Source organism: Oncorhynchus mykiss, chromosome 16 (assembly GCF_057628025.1).
Source record: "Oncorhynchus mykiss isolate SJ-2025 chromosome 16, ASM5762802v1, whole genome shotgun sequence".
Taxonomy (NCBI): domain Eukaryota; kingdom Metazoa; phylum Chordata; class Actinopteri; order Salmoniformes; family Salmonidae; genus Oncorhynchus; species Oncorhynchus mykiss.
Window position 1 is genome coordinate 73742951 of NC_143037.1, and position 12258 is coordinate 73755208.

The 12258-nt window shown below is 40.4% G+C and overlaps 11 non-coding genes across 11 annotated transcripts; all 11 read right to left on the reverse strand.

Moving 5' to 3' along the window:
* Positions 1–33: 33 nt before the first annotated feature.
* Positions 34–105, reverse strand: trnah-gug (transfer RNA histidin (anticodon GUG)). Its single transcript has one exon. It is a non-coding gene; the product is annotated as a tRNA-His (tRNA).
* A 284-nt stretch (positions 106–389) lies between these two features.
* On the reverse strand, positions 390–463 carry trnat-agu (transfer RNA threonine (anticodon AGU)). Its single transcript has one exon. It is a non-coding gene; the product is annotated as a tRNA-Thr (tRNA).
* A 1287-nt stretch (positions 464–1750) lies between these two features.
* On the reverse strand, positions 1751–1824 carry trnat-agu (transfer RNA threonine (anticodon AGU)). Its single transcript has one exon. It is a non-coding gene; the product is annotated as a tRNA-Thr (tRNA).
* Positions 1825–3111: 1287 nt separating this feature from the next.
* trnat-agu (transfer RNA threonine (anticodon AGU)) lies at positions 3112–3185 on the reverse strand. The gene has a single exon. It is a non-coding gene; the product is annotated as a tRNA-Thr (tRNA).
* A 946-nt stretch (positions 3186–4131) lies between these two features.
* Positions 4132–4203, reverse strand: trnah-gug (transfer RNA histidin (anticodon GUG)). Its single transcript has one exon. It is a non-coding gene; the product is annotated as a tRNA-His (tRNA).
* A 284-nt stretch (positions 4204–4487) lies between these two features.
* On the reverse strand, positions 4488–4561 carry trnat-agu (transfer RNA threonine (anticodon AGU)). The gene has a single exon. It is a non-coding gene; the product is annotated as a tRNA-Thr (tRNA).
* A 946-nt stretch (positions 4562–5507) lies between these two features.
* trnah-gug (transfer RNA histidin (anticodon GUG)) lies at positions 5508–5579 on the reverse strand. Its single transcript has one exon. It is a non-coding gene; the product is annotated as a tRNA-His (tRNA).
* A 1304-nt stretch (positions 5580–6883) lies between these two features.
* On the reverse strand, positions 6884–6955 carry trnah-gug (transfer RNA histidin (anticodon GUG)). The gene has a single exon. It is a non-coding gene; the product is annotated as a tRNA-His (tRNA).
* Positions 6956–7239: 284 nt separating this feature from the next.
* On the reverse strand, positions 7240–7313 carry trnat-agu (transfer RNA threonine (anticodon AGU)). Its single transcript has one exon. It is a non-coding gene; the product is annotated as a tRNA-Thr (tRNA).
* A 1287-nt stretch (positions 7314–8600) lies between these two features.
* Positions 8601–8674, reverse strand: trnat-agu (transfer RNA threonine (anticodon AGU)). The gene has a single exon. It is a non-coding gene; the product is annotated as a tRNA-Thr (tRNA).
* Positions 8675–9620: 946 nt separating this feature from the next.
* On the reverse strand, positions 9621–9692 carry trnah-gug (transfer RNA histidin (anticodon GUG)). The gene has a single exon. It is a non-coding gene; the product is annotated as a tRNA-His (tRNA).
* Positions 9693–12258: the final 2566 nt, after the last annotated feature.

Sequence of the window (12258 nt, forward strand, 5' to 3'; positions counted from 1 at the left end):
TCAAAAAACAACCCTTCTAAAATTACATTGCAGTGCCGTGACCCGGATTCGAACCGGGGTTGCTGCGACCACAACGCAGAGTACTAACCACTATACGATCACGGCCGGCTTCAAGAGCTGGCTTTGTAAAGCCTACATAGGCTGTGAAAGTGATGTGCACAAGCTGGCTAAACTCTTTTCATTTTGGTCTCGATAATGAATAAACTGAAGAAACAGTGGAGCTTTACACAGTCGGTAGGTTTTTTCTCATTCAAAAAGTGCCCTTTTTCCGTGACATTGGAATATCTCAATTGCATCCTCCTCACGTCATCTCTAATTCTCTAAACCCATTGGTGAGAAAACCTGAGTGCCCTCCCCTCTGACCTTCTCCACCAATGTGAACAATAAAAAGGTACTGCTGAGATTTGAACTCAGGATCTCCTGTTTACTAGACAGGCACTTTAACCAACTAAGCCACAGCACCCTTAAAAGTCATATATGTTGCAGATGTGAACACCCACACCTATTTGAATCAAACCAGTCTCATTAATTTAACCCACATCTCTGTCTAGCAAAATCACATCACAAAAGAGATGTATTTTACTAATATTGGAAACGATACAGACACCTTCAATTGTCTAGCAACAGGGTTTCTTAAGCTACGTTTTGGGACGCAAAGTGGGCCTGAGCATGTGAGAGGCAGTGTTGCCAAATCCTCAGGAAGGAAAGTAGCTATTGCTGGTCCTAAAAGTAGCTAGAAGTCGCTAAATGACGTCATCACATAATTTTCATAATTGGCCAAGTGGATGTAATTGTGATTGACGCTGTAGGAGAGAGGAATAACGTCTCGGGAGAGACAAAAAGTGAGTAAAAAACACCCTAAGTATGTTTAGAACTACAATTGAACTTTCTTCTGTCGATTCTTGTCTTTTTTCTGAATACCTCCTAAATATAGCGACAAAGTCGCTAAGTTGGCAACACTGGTGAGAGGTGGGTAGCGAGATATCAGTAATCAATGGTAATCACATACTATTTCTTCGTAACTATGATCATTCGAGGACAGTACATTTTTCATTTGGGTCTCGAGATGAATAAACTCAAGAACCTCTGACATTAATTCTTAAACTATGATTTGGGACCCAAAGCGGTTATTAACATGTCATAGGTGGGTCGCGAGATATGAGTGAACATTCAGAATCATACACTATTTCTTCATAATGTTGGTCGTTCGAGGACACTGCATTTCTCATTTGGCTCTGGAGCTTAAAAATTGTAAAAACGTCTGAAACAGCAGATGAATCATTTCGTGTAAGTAATTAACCTACAATATGGTGGGGAACTTTGTCAAACGGCAGAGTTGCTGAGTTTCTTAGCTTGCATAGTAAGTATTAACTCATTCAAAAAACAACCCTTCTAAAGTTACATTGCCTTGACCCGGATTCGAACCAGGGTTGCTGCGACCACAAAGCAGAGTACTAACCACTATACGATCACGGCCGGCTTCAAGAGCTGGCTTTGTAAAGCTGTGAAAGTGATGTGCACAAGCTGGCTAAACTCTTTTCATTTTGGTCTCGATAATGAATAAACTGAAGAAACAGTGGAGCTTTACACAGTCGGTAGGTTTTTTCTCATTCAAAAAGTGCCCTTTTTCCGTGACATTGGAATATCTCAATTGCATCCTCCTCACGTCATCTCTAATTCTCTAAACCCATTGGTGAGAAAACCTGAGTGCCCTCCCCTCTGACCTTCTCCACCAATGTGAACAATAAAAAGGTACTGCTGAGATTTGAACTCAGGATCTCCTGTTTACTAGACAGGCACTTTAACCAACTAAGCCACAGCACCCATAAAAGTCATATATGTTGCAGATGTGAACACCCACACCTATTTGAATCAAACCAGTCTCATTAATTTAACCCACATCTCTGTCTAGCAAAATCACATCACAAAAGAGATGTCTTTTACTAATATTGGAAACGATACAGACACCTTCAATTGTCTAGCAACAGGGTTTCTTAAGCTACGTTTTGGGACGCAAAGTGGGCCTGAGCATGTGAGAGGCAGTGTTGCCAAATCCTCAGGAAGGAAAGTAGCTATTGCTGGTCCTAAAAGTAGCTAGAAGTCGCTAAATGACGTCATCACATCATTTTCATAATTGGCCAAGTGGATGTAATTGTGATTGACGCTGTAGGAGAGAGGAATAACGTCTCGGGAGAGACAAAAAGTGAGTAAAAAACACCCTAAGTATGTTTAGAACTACAATTGAACTTTCTTCTGTCGATTCTTGTCTTTTTTCTGAATACCTCCTAAATATAGCGACAAAGTCGCTAAGTTGGCAACACTGGTGAGAGGTGGGTAGCGAGATATCAGTAATCAATGGTAATCACATACTATTTCTTCGTAACTATGATCATTCGAGGACAGTACATTTTTCATTTGGGTCTCGAGATGAATAAACTCAAGAACCTCTGACATGAATTCTTAAACTATGATTTGGGACCCAAAGCGGTTATTAACATGTCATAGGTGGGTCGCGAGATATGAGTGAACATTCAGAATCATACACTATTTCTTCATAATGTTGGTCGTTCGAGGACACTGCATTTCTCATTTGGCTCTGGAGCTTAAAAATTGTAAAAACGTCTGAAACAGCAGATGAATCATTTCGTGTAAGTAATTAACCTACAATATGGTGGGGAACTTTGTCAAACGGCAGAGTTGCTGAGTTTCTTAGCTTGCATAGTAAGTATTAACTCATTCAAAAAACAACCCTTCTAAAGTTACATTGCCATGACCCGGATTCGAACCGGGGTTGCTGCGACCACAACGCAGAGTACTAACCACTATACGATCACGGCCGGCTTCAAGAGCTGGCTTTGTAAAGCTGTGAAAGTGATGTGCACAAGCTGGCTAAACTCTTTTCATTTTGGTCTCGATAATGAATAAACTGAAGAAACAGTGGAGCTTTACACAGTCGGTAGGTTTTTTCTCATTCAAAAAGTGCCCTTTTTCCGTGACATTGGAATATCTCAATTGCATCCTCCTCACGTCATCTCTAATTCTCTAAACCCATTGGTGAGAAAACCTGAGTGCCCTCCCCTCTGACCTTCTCCACCAATGTGAACAATAAAAAGGTACTGCTGAGATTTGAACTCAGGATCTCCTGTTTACTAGACAGGCACTTTAACCAACTAAGCCACAGCACCCATAAAAGTCATATATGTTGCAGATGTGAACACCCACACCTATTTGAATCAAACCAGTCTCATTAATTTAACCCACATCTCTGTCTAGCAAAATCACATCACAAAAGAGATGTCTTTTACTAATATTGGAAACGATACAGACACCTTCAATTGTCTAGCAACAGGGTTTCTTAAGCTACGTTTTGGGACGCAAAGTGGGCCTGAGCATGTGAGAGGCAGTGTTGCCAAATCCTCAGGAAGGAAAGTAGCTATTGCTGGTCCTAAAAGTAGCTAGAAGTCGCTAAATGACGTCATCACATCATTTTCATAATTGGCCAAGTGGATGTAATTGTGATTGACGCTGTAGGAGAGAGGAATAACGTCTCGGGAGAGACAAAAAGTGAGTAAAAAACACCCTAAGTATGTTTAGAACTACAATTGAACTTTCTTCTGTCGATTCTTGTCTTTTTTCTGAATACTCACTAAATATAGCGACAAAGTCGCTAAGTTGGCAACACTGGTGAGAGGTGGGTAGCGAGATATCAGTAATCAATGGTAATCACATACTATTTCTTCGTAACTATGATCATTCGAGGACAGTACATTTTTCATTTGGGTCTCGAGATGAATAAACTCAAGAACCTCTGACATGAATTCTTAAACTATGATTTGGGACCCAAAGCGGTTATTAACATGTCATAGGTGGGTCGCGAGATATGAGTGAACATTCAGAATCATATACTATTTCTTCATAATGTTGGTCGTTCGAGGACACTGCATTTCTCATTTGGCTCTGGAGCTTAAAAATTGTAAAAACGTCTGAAACAGCAGATGAATCATTTCGTGTAAGTAATTAACCTACAATATGGTGGGGAACTTTGTCAAACGGCAGAGTTGCTGAGTTTCTTAGCTTGCATAGTAAGTCTTAACTCATTCAAAAAACAACCCTTCTAAAATTACATTGCAGTGCCGTGACCCGGATTCGAACCGGGGTTGCTGCGACCACAACGCAGAGTACTAACCACTATACGATCACGGCCGGCTACAAGAGCTGGCTTTGTAAAGCCTACATAGGCTGTGAAAGTGATGTGCACAAGCTGGCTAAACTCTTTTCATTTTGGTCTCGATAATGAATAAACTGAAGAAACAGTGGAGCTTTACACAGTCGGTAGGTTTTTTCTCATTCAAAAAGTGCCCTTTTTCCGTGACATTGGAATATCTCAATTGCATCCTCCTCACGTCATCTCTAATTCTCTAAATCCATTGGTGAGAAAACCTGAGTGCCCTCCCCTCTGACCTTCTCCACCAATGTGAACAATAAAAAGGTACTGCTGAGATTTGAACTCAGGATCTCCTGTTTACTAGACAGGCACTTTAACCAACTAAGCCACAGCACCCATAAAAGTCATATATGTTGCAGATGTGAACACCCACACCTATTTGAATCAAACCAGTCTCATTAATTTAACCCACATCTCTGTCTAGCAAAATCACATCACAAAAGAGATGTCTTTTACTAATATTGGAAACGATACAGACACCTTCAATTGTCTAGCAACAGGGTTTCTTAAGCTACGTTTTGGGACGCAAAGTGGGCCTGAGCATGTGAGAGGCAGTGTTGCCAAATCCTCAGGAAGGAAAGTAGCTATTGCTGGTCCTAAAAGTAGCTAGAAGTCGCTAAATGACGTCATCACATAATTTTCATAATTGGCCAAGTGGATGTAATTGTGATTGACGCTGTAGGAGAGAGGAATAACGTCTCGGGAGAGACAAAAAGTGAGTAAAAAACACCCTAAGTATGTTTAGAACTACAATTGAACTTTCTTCTGTCGATTCTTGTCTTTTTTCTGAATACCTCCTAAATATAGCGACAAAGTCGCTAAGTTGGCAACACTGGTGAGAGGTGGGTAGCGAGATATCAGTAATCAATGGTAATCACATACTATTTCTTCGTAACTATGATCATTCGAGGACAGTACATTTTTCATTTGGGTCTCGAGATGAATAAACTCAAGAACCTCTGACATGAATTCTTAAACTATGATTTGGGACCCAAAGCGGTTATTAACATGTCATAGGTGGGTCGCGAGATATGAGTGAACATTCAGAATCATACACTATTTCTTCATAATGTTGGTCGTTCGAGGACACTGCATTTCTCATTTGGCTCTGGAGCTTAAAAATTGTAAAAACGTCTGAAACAGCAGATTAATCATTTCGTGTAAGTAATTAACCTACAATATGGTGGGGAACTTTGTCAAACGGCAGAGTTGCTGAGTTTCTTAGCTTGCATAGTAAGTCTTAACTCATTCAAAAAACAACCCTTCTAAAATTACATTGCAGTGCCGTGACCCGGATTCGAACCGGGGTTGCTGCGACCACAACGCAGAGTACTAACCACTATACGATCACGGCCGGCTTCAAGATCTGGCTTTGTAAAGCCTACATAGGCTGTGAAAGTGATGTGCACAAGCTGGCTAAACTCTTTTCATTTTGGTCTCGATAATGAATAAACTGAAGAAACAGTGGAGCTTTACACAGTCGGTAGGTTTTTTCTCATTCAAAAAGTGCCCTTTTTCCGTGACATTGGAATATCTCAATTGCATCCTCCTCACGTCATCTCTAATTCTCTAAACCCATTGGTGAGAAAACCTGAGTGCCCTCCCCTCTGACCTTCTCCACCAATGTGAACAATAAAAAGGTACTGCTGAGATTTGAACTCAGGATCTCCTGTTTACTAGACAGGTACTTTAACCAACTAAGCCACAGCACCCATAAAAGTCATATATGTTGCAGATGTGAACACCCACACCTATTTGAATCAAACCAGTCTCATTAATTTAACCCACATCTCTGTCTAGCAAAATCACATCACAAAAGAGATGTCTTTTACTAATATTGGAAACGATACAGACACCTTCAATTGTCTAGCAACAGGGTTTCTTAAGCTACGTTTTGGGACGCAAAGTGGGCCTGAGCATGTGAGAGGCAGTGTTGCCAAATCCTCAGGAAGGAAAGTAGCTATTGCTGGTCCTAAAAGTAGCTAGAAGTCGCTAAATGACGTCATCACATCATTTTCATAATTGGCCAAGTGGATGTAATTGTGATTGACGCTGTAGGAGAGAGGAATAACGTCTCGGGAGAGACAAAAAGTGAGTAAAAAACACCCTAAGTATGTTTAGAACTACAATTGAACTTTCTTCTGTCGATTCTTGTCTTTTTTCTGAATACCTCCTAAATATAGCGACAAAGTCGCTAAGTTGGCAACACTGGTGAGAGGTGGGTAGCGAGATATCAGTAATCAATGGTAATCACATACTATTTCTTCGTAACTATGATCATTCGAGGACAGTACATTTTTCATTTGGGTCTCGAGATGAATAAACTCAAGAACCTCTGACATGAATTCTTAAACTATGATTTGGGACCCAAAGCGGTTATTAACATGTCATAGGTGGGTCGCGAGATATGAGTGAACATTCAGAATCATACACTATTTCTTCATAATGTTGGTCGTTCGAGGACACTGCATTTCTCATTTGGCTCTGGAGCTTAAAAATTGTAAAAACGTCTGAAACAGCAGATTAATCATTTCGTGTAAGTAATTAACCTACAATATGGTGGGGAACTTTGTCAAACGGCAGAGTTGCTGAGTTTCTTAGCTTGCATAGTAAGTCTTAACTCATTCAAAAAACAACCCTTCTAAAATTACATTGCAGTGCCGTGACCCGGATTCGAACCGGGGTTGCTGCGACCACAACGCAGAGTACTAACCACTATACGATCACGGCCGGCTACAAGAGCTGGCTTTGTAAAGCCTACATAGGCTGTGAAAGTGATGTGCACAAGCTGGCTAAACTCTTTTCATTTTGGTCTCGATAATGAATAAACTGAAGAAACAGTGGAGCTTTACACAGTCGGTAGGTTTTTTCTCATTCAAAAAGTGCCCTTTTTCCGTGACATTGGAATATCTCAATTGCATCCTCCTCACGTCATCTCTAATTCTCTAAACCCATTGGTGAGAAAACCTGAGTGCCCTCCCCTCTGACCTTCTCCACCAATGTGAACAATAAAAAGGTACTGCTGAGATTTGAACTCAGGTTCTCCTGTTTACTAGACAGGCACTTTAACCAACTAAGCCACAGCACCCATAAAAGTCATATATGTTGCAGATGTGAACACCCACACCTATTTGAATCAAACCAGTCTCATTAATTTAACCCACATCTCTGTCTAGCAAAATCACATCACAAAAGAGATGTCTTTTACTAATATTGGAAACGATACAGACACCTTCAATTGTCTAGCAACAGGGTTTCTTAAGCTACGTTTTGGGACGCAAAGTGGGCCTGAGCATGTGAGAGGCAGTGTTGCCAAATCCTCAGGAAGGAAAGTAGCTATTGCTGGTCCTAAAAGTAGCTAGAAGTCGCTAAATGACGTCATCACATCATTTTCATAATTGGCCAAGTGGATGTAATTGTGATTGACGCTGTAGGAGAGAGGAATAACGTCTCGGGAGAGACAAAAAGTGAGTAAAAAACACCCTAAGTATGTTTAGAACTACAATTGAACTTTCTTCTGTCGATTCTTGTCTTTTTTCTGAATACCTCCTAAATATAGCGACAAAGTCGCTAAGTTGGCAACACTGGTGAGAGGTGGGTAGCGAGATATCAGTAATCAATGGTAATCACATACTATTTCTTCGTAACTATGATCATTCGAGGACAGTACATTTTTCATTTGGGTCTCGAGATGAATAAACTCAAGAACCTCTGACATGAATTCTTAAACTATGATTTGGGACCCAAAGCGGTTATTAACATGTCATAGGTGGGTCGCGAGATATGAGTGAACATTCAGAATCATACACTATTTCTTCATAATGTTGGTCGTTCGAGGACACTGCATTTCTCATTTGGCTCTGGAGCTTAAAAATTGTAAAAACGTCTGAAACAGCAGATGAATCATTTCGTGTAAGTAATTAACCTACAATATGGTGGGGAACTTTGTCAAACGGCAGAGTTGCTGAGTTTCTTAGCTTGCATAGTAAGTATTAACTCATTCAAAAAACAACCCTTCTAAAGTTACATTGCCTTGACCCGGATTCGAACCGGGGTTGCTGCGACCACAACGCAGAGTACTAACCACTATACGATCACGGCCGGCTTCAAGAGCTGGCTTTGTAAAGCTGTGAAAGTGATGTGCACAAGCTGGCTAAACTCTTTTCATTTTGGTCTCGATAATGAATAAACTGAAGAAACAGTGGAGCTTTACACAGTCGGTAGGTTTTTTCTCATTCAAAAAGTGCCCTTTTTCCGTGACATTGGAATATCTCAATTGCATCCTCCTCACGTCATCTCTAATTCTCTAAACCCATTGGTGAGAAAACCTGAGTGCCCTCCCCTCTGACCTTCTCCACCAATGTGAACAATAAAAAGGTACTGCTGAGATTTGAACTCAGGATCTCCTGTTTACTAGACAGGCACTTTAACCAACTAAGCCACAGCACCCATAAAAGTCATATATGTTGCAGATGTGAACACCCACACCTATTTGAATCAAACCAGTCTCATTAATTTAACCCACATCTCTGTCTAGCAAAATCACATCACAAAAGAGATGTCTTTTACTAATATTGGAAACGATACAGACACCTTCAATTGTCTAGCAACAGGGTTTCTTAAGCTACGTTTTGGGACGCAAAGTGGGCCTGAGCATGTGAGAGGCAGTGTTGCCAAATCCTCAGGAAGGAAAGTAGCTATTGCTGGTCCTAAAAGTAGCTAGAAGTCGCTAAATGACGTCATCACATCATTTTCATAATTGGCCAAGTGGATGTAATTGTGATTGACGCTGTAGGAGAGAGGAATAACGTCTCGGGAGAGACAAAAAGTGAGTAAAAAACACCCTAAGTATGTTTAGAACTACAATTGAACTTTCTTCTGTCGATTCTTGTCTTTTTTCTGAATACCTCCTAAATATAGCGACAAAGTCGCTAAGTTGGCAACACTGGTGAGAGGTGGGTAGCGAGATATCAGTAATCAATGGTAATCACATACTATTTCTTCGTAACTATGATCATTCGAGGACAGTACATTTTTCATTTGGGTCTCGAGATGAATAAACTCAAGAACCTCTGACATGAATTCTTAAACTATGATTTGGGACCCAAAGCGGTTATTAACATGTCATAGGTGGGTCGCGAGATATGAGTGAACATTCAGAATCATACACTATTTCTTCATAATGTTGGTCGTTCGAGGACACTGCATTTCTCATTTGGCTCTGGAGCTTAAAAATTTTAAAAACGTCTGAAACAGCAGATTAATCATTTCGTGTAAGTAATTAACCTACAATATGGTGGGGAACTTTGTCAAACGGCAGAGTTGCTGAGTTTCTTAGCTTGCATAGTAAGTCTTAACTCATTCAAAAAACAACCCTTCTAAAATTACATTGCAGTGCCGTGACCCGGATTCGAACCGGGGTTGCTGCGACCACAACGCAGAGTACTAACCACTATACGATCACGGCCGGCTTAAAGATCTGGCTTTGTAAAGCCTACATAGGCTGTGAAAGTGATGTGCACAAGCTGGCTAAACTCTTTTCATTTTGGTCTCGATAATGAATAAACTGAAGAAACAGTGGAGCTTTACACAGTCGGTAGGTTTTTTCTCATTCAAAAAGTGCCCTTTTTCCGTGACATTGGAATATCTCAATTGCATCCTCCTCACGTCATCTCTAATTCTCTAAACCCATTGGTGAGAAAACCTGAGTGCCCTCCCCTCTGACCTTCTCCACCAATGTGAACAATAAAAAGGTACTGCTGAGATTTGAACTCAGGATCTCCTGTTTACTAGACAGGTACTTTAACCAAATAAGCCACAGCACCCATAAAAGTCATATATGTTGCAGATGTGAACACCCACACCTATTTGAATCAAACCAGTCTCATTAATTTAACCCACATCTCTGTCTAGCAAAATCACATCACAAAAGAGATGTCTTTTACTAATATTGGAAACGATACAGACACCTTCAATTGTCTAGCAACAGGGTTTCTTAAGCTACGTTTTGGGACGCAAAGTGGGCCTGTGCATGTGAGAGGCAGTGTTGCCAAATCCTCAGGAAGGAAAGTAGCTATTGCTGGTCCTAAAAGTAGCTAGAAGTCGCTAAATGACGTCATCACATAATTTTCATAATTGGCCAAGTGGATGTAATTGTGATTGACGCTGTAGGAGAGAGGAATAACGTCTCGGGAGAGACAAAAAGTGAGTAAAAAACACCCTAAGTATGTTTAGAACTACAATTGAACTTTCTTCTGTCGATTCTTGTCTTTTTTCTGAATACTCACTAAATATAGCGACAAAGTCGCTAAGTTGGCAACACTGGTGAGAGGTGGGTAGCGAGATATCAGTAATCAATGTTAATCACATACTATTTCTTCGTAACTATGATCATTCGAGGACAGTACATTTTTCATTTGGGTCTCGAGATGAATAAACTCAAGAACCTCTGACATGAATTCTTAAACTATGATTTGGGACCCAAAGCGGTTATTAACATGTCATAGGTGGGTCGCGAGATATGAGTGAACATTCAGAATCATACACTATTTCTTCATAATGTTGGTCGTTCGAGGACACTGCATTTCTCATTTGGCTCTGAAGCTTAAAAATTGTAAAAACGTCTGAAACAGCAGATGAATCATTTCGTGTAAGTAATTAACCTACAATATGGTGGGGAACTTTGTCAAACGGCAGAGTTGCTGAGTTTCTTAGCTTGCATAGTAAGTCTTAACTCATTCAAAAAACAACCCTTCTAAAATTACATTGCAGTGCCGTGACCCAGATTCGAACCGTGCGACCACAACGCAGAGTACTAACCACTATACGATCACGGCCGGCTACAAGAGCTGGCTTTGTAAAGCCTACATAGGCTGTGAAAGTGATGTGCACAAGCTGGCTAAACTCTTTTCATTTTGGTCTCGATAATGAATAAACTGAAGAAACAGTGGAGCTTTACACAGTCGGTAGGTTTGTTCTCATTCAAAAAGTGCCCTTTTTCCGTGACATTGGAATATCTCAATTGCATCCTCCTCACGTCATCTCTAATTCTCTAAACCCATTGGTGAGAAAACCTGAGTGCCCTCCCCTCTGACCTTCTCCACCAATGTGAACAATAAAAAGGTACTACTGAGATTTGAACTCAGGATCTCCTGTTTACTAGACAGGCACTTTAACCAACTAAGCCACAGCACCCATAAAAGTCATATCTGTTGCAGATGTGAACACCAACACCTATTTGAATCAAACCAGTCTCATTAATTTAACCCACATCTCTGTCTAGCAAAATCACATCACAAAAGAGATGTATTTTACTAATATTGGAAACGATACAGACACCTTCAATTGTCTAGCAACAGGGTTTCTTAAGCTACGTTTTGGGACGCAAAGTGGGCCTGAGCATGTGAGAGGCAGTGTTGCCAAATCCTCAGGAAGGAAAGTAGCTATTGCTGGTCCTAAAAGTAGCTAGAAGTCGCTAAATGACGTCATCACATAATTTTCATAATTGGCAAGTGGATGTAATTGTGATTGACGCTGTAGGAGAGAGGAATAACGTCTCGGGAGAGACAAAAAGTGAGTAAAAAACACCCTAAGTATGTTTAGAACTACAATTGAACTTTCTTCTGTCGATTCTTGTCTTTTTTCTGAATACTCACTAAATATAGCGACAAAGTCGCTAAGTTGGCAACACTGGTGAGAGGTGGGTAGCGAGATATCAGTAATCAATGGTAATCACATACTATTTCTTCGTAACTATGATCATTCGAGGACAGTACATTTTTCATTTGGGTCTCGAGATGAATAAACTCAAGAACCTCTGACATGAATTCTTAAACTATGATTTGGGACCCAAAGCGGTTATTAACATGTCATAGGTGGGTCGCGAGATATGAGTGAACATTCAGAATCATACACTATTTCTTCATAATGTTGGTCGTTCGAGGACACTGCATTTCTCATTTGGCTCTGAAGCTTAAAAATTGTAAAAACGTCTGAAACAGCAGATGAATCATTTCGTGTAAGTAATTAACCTA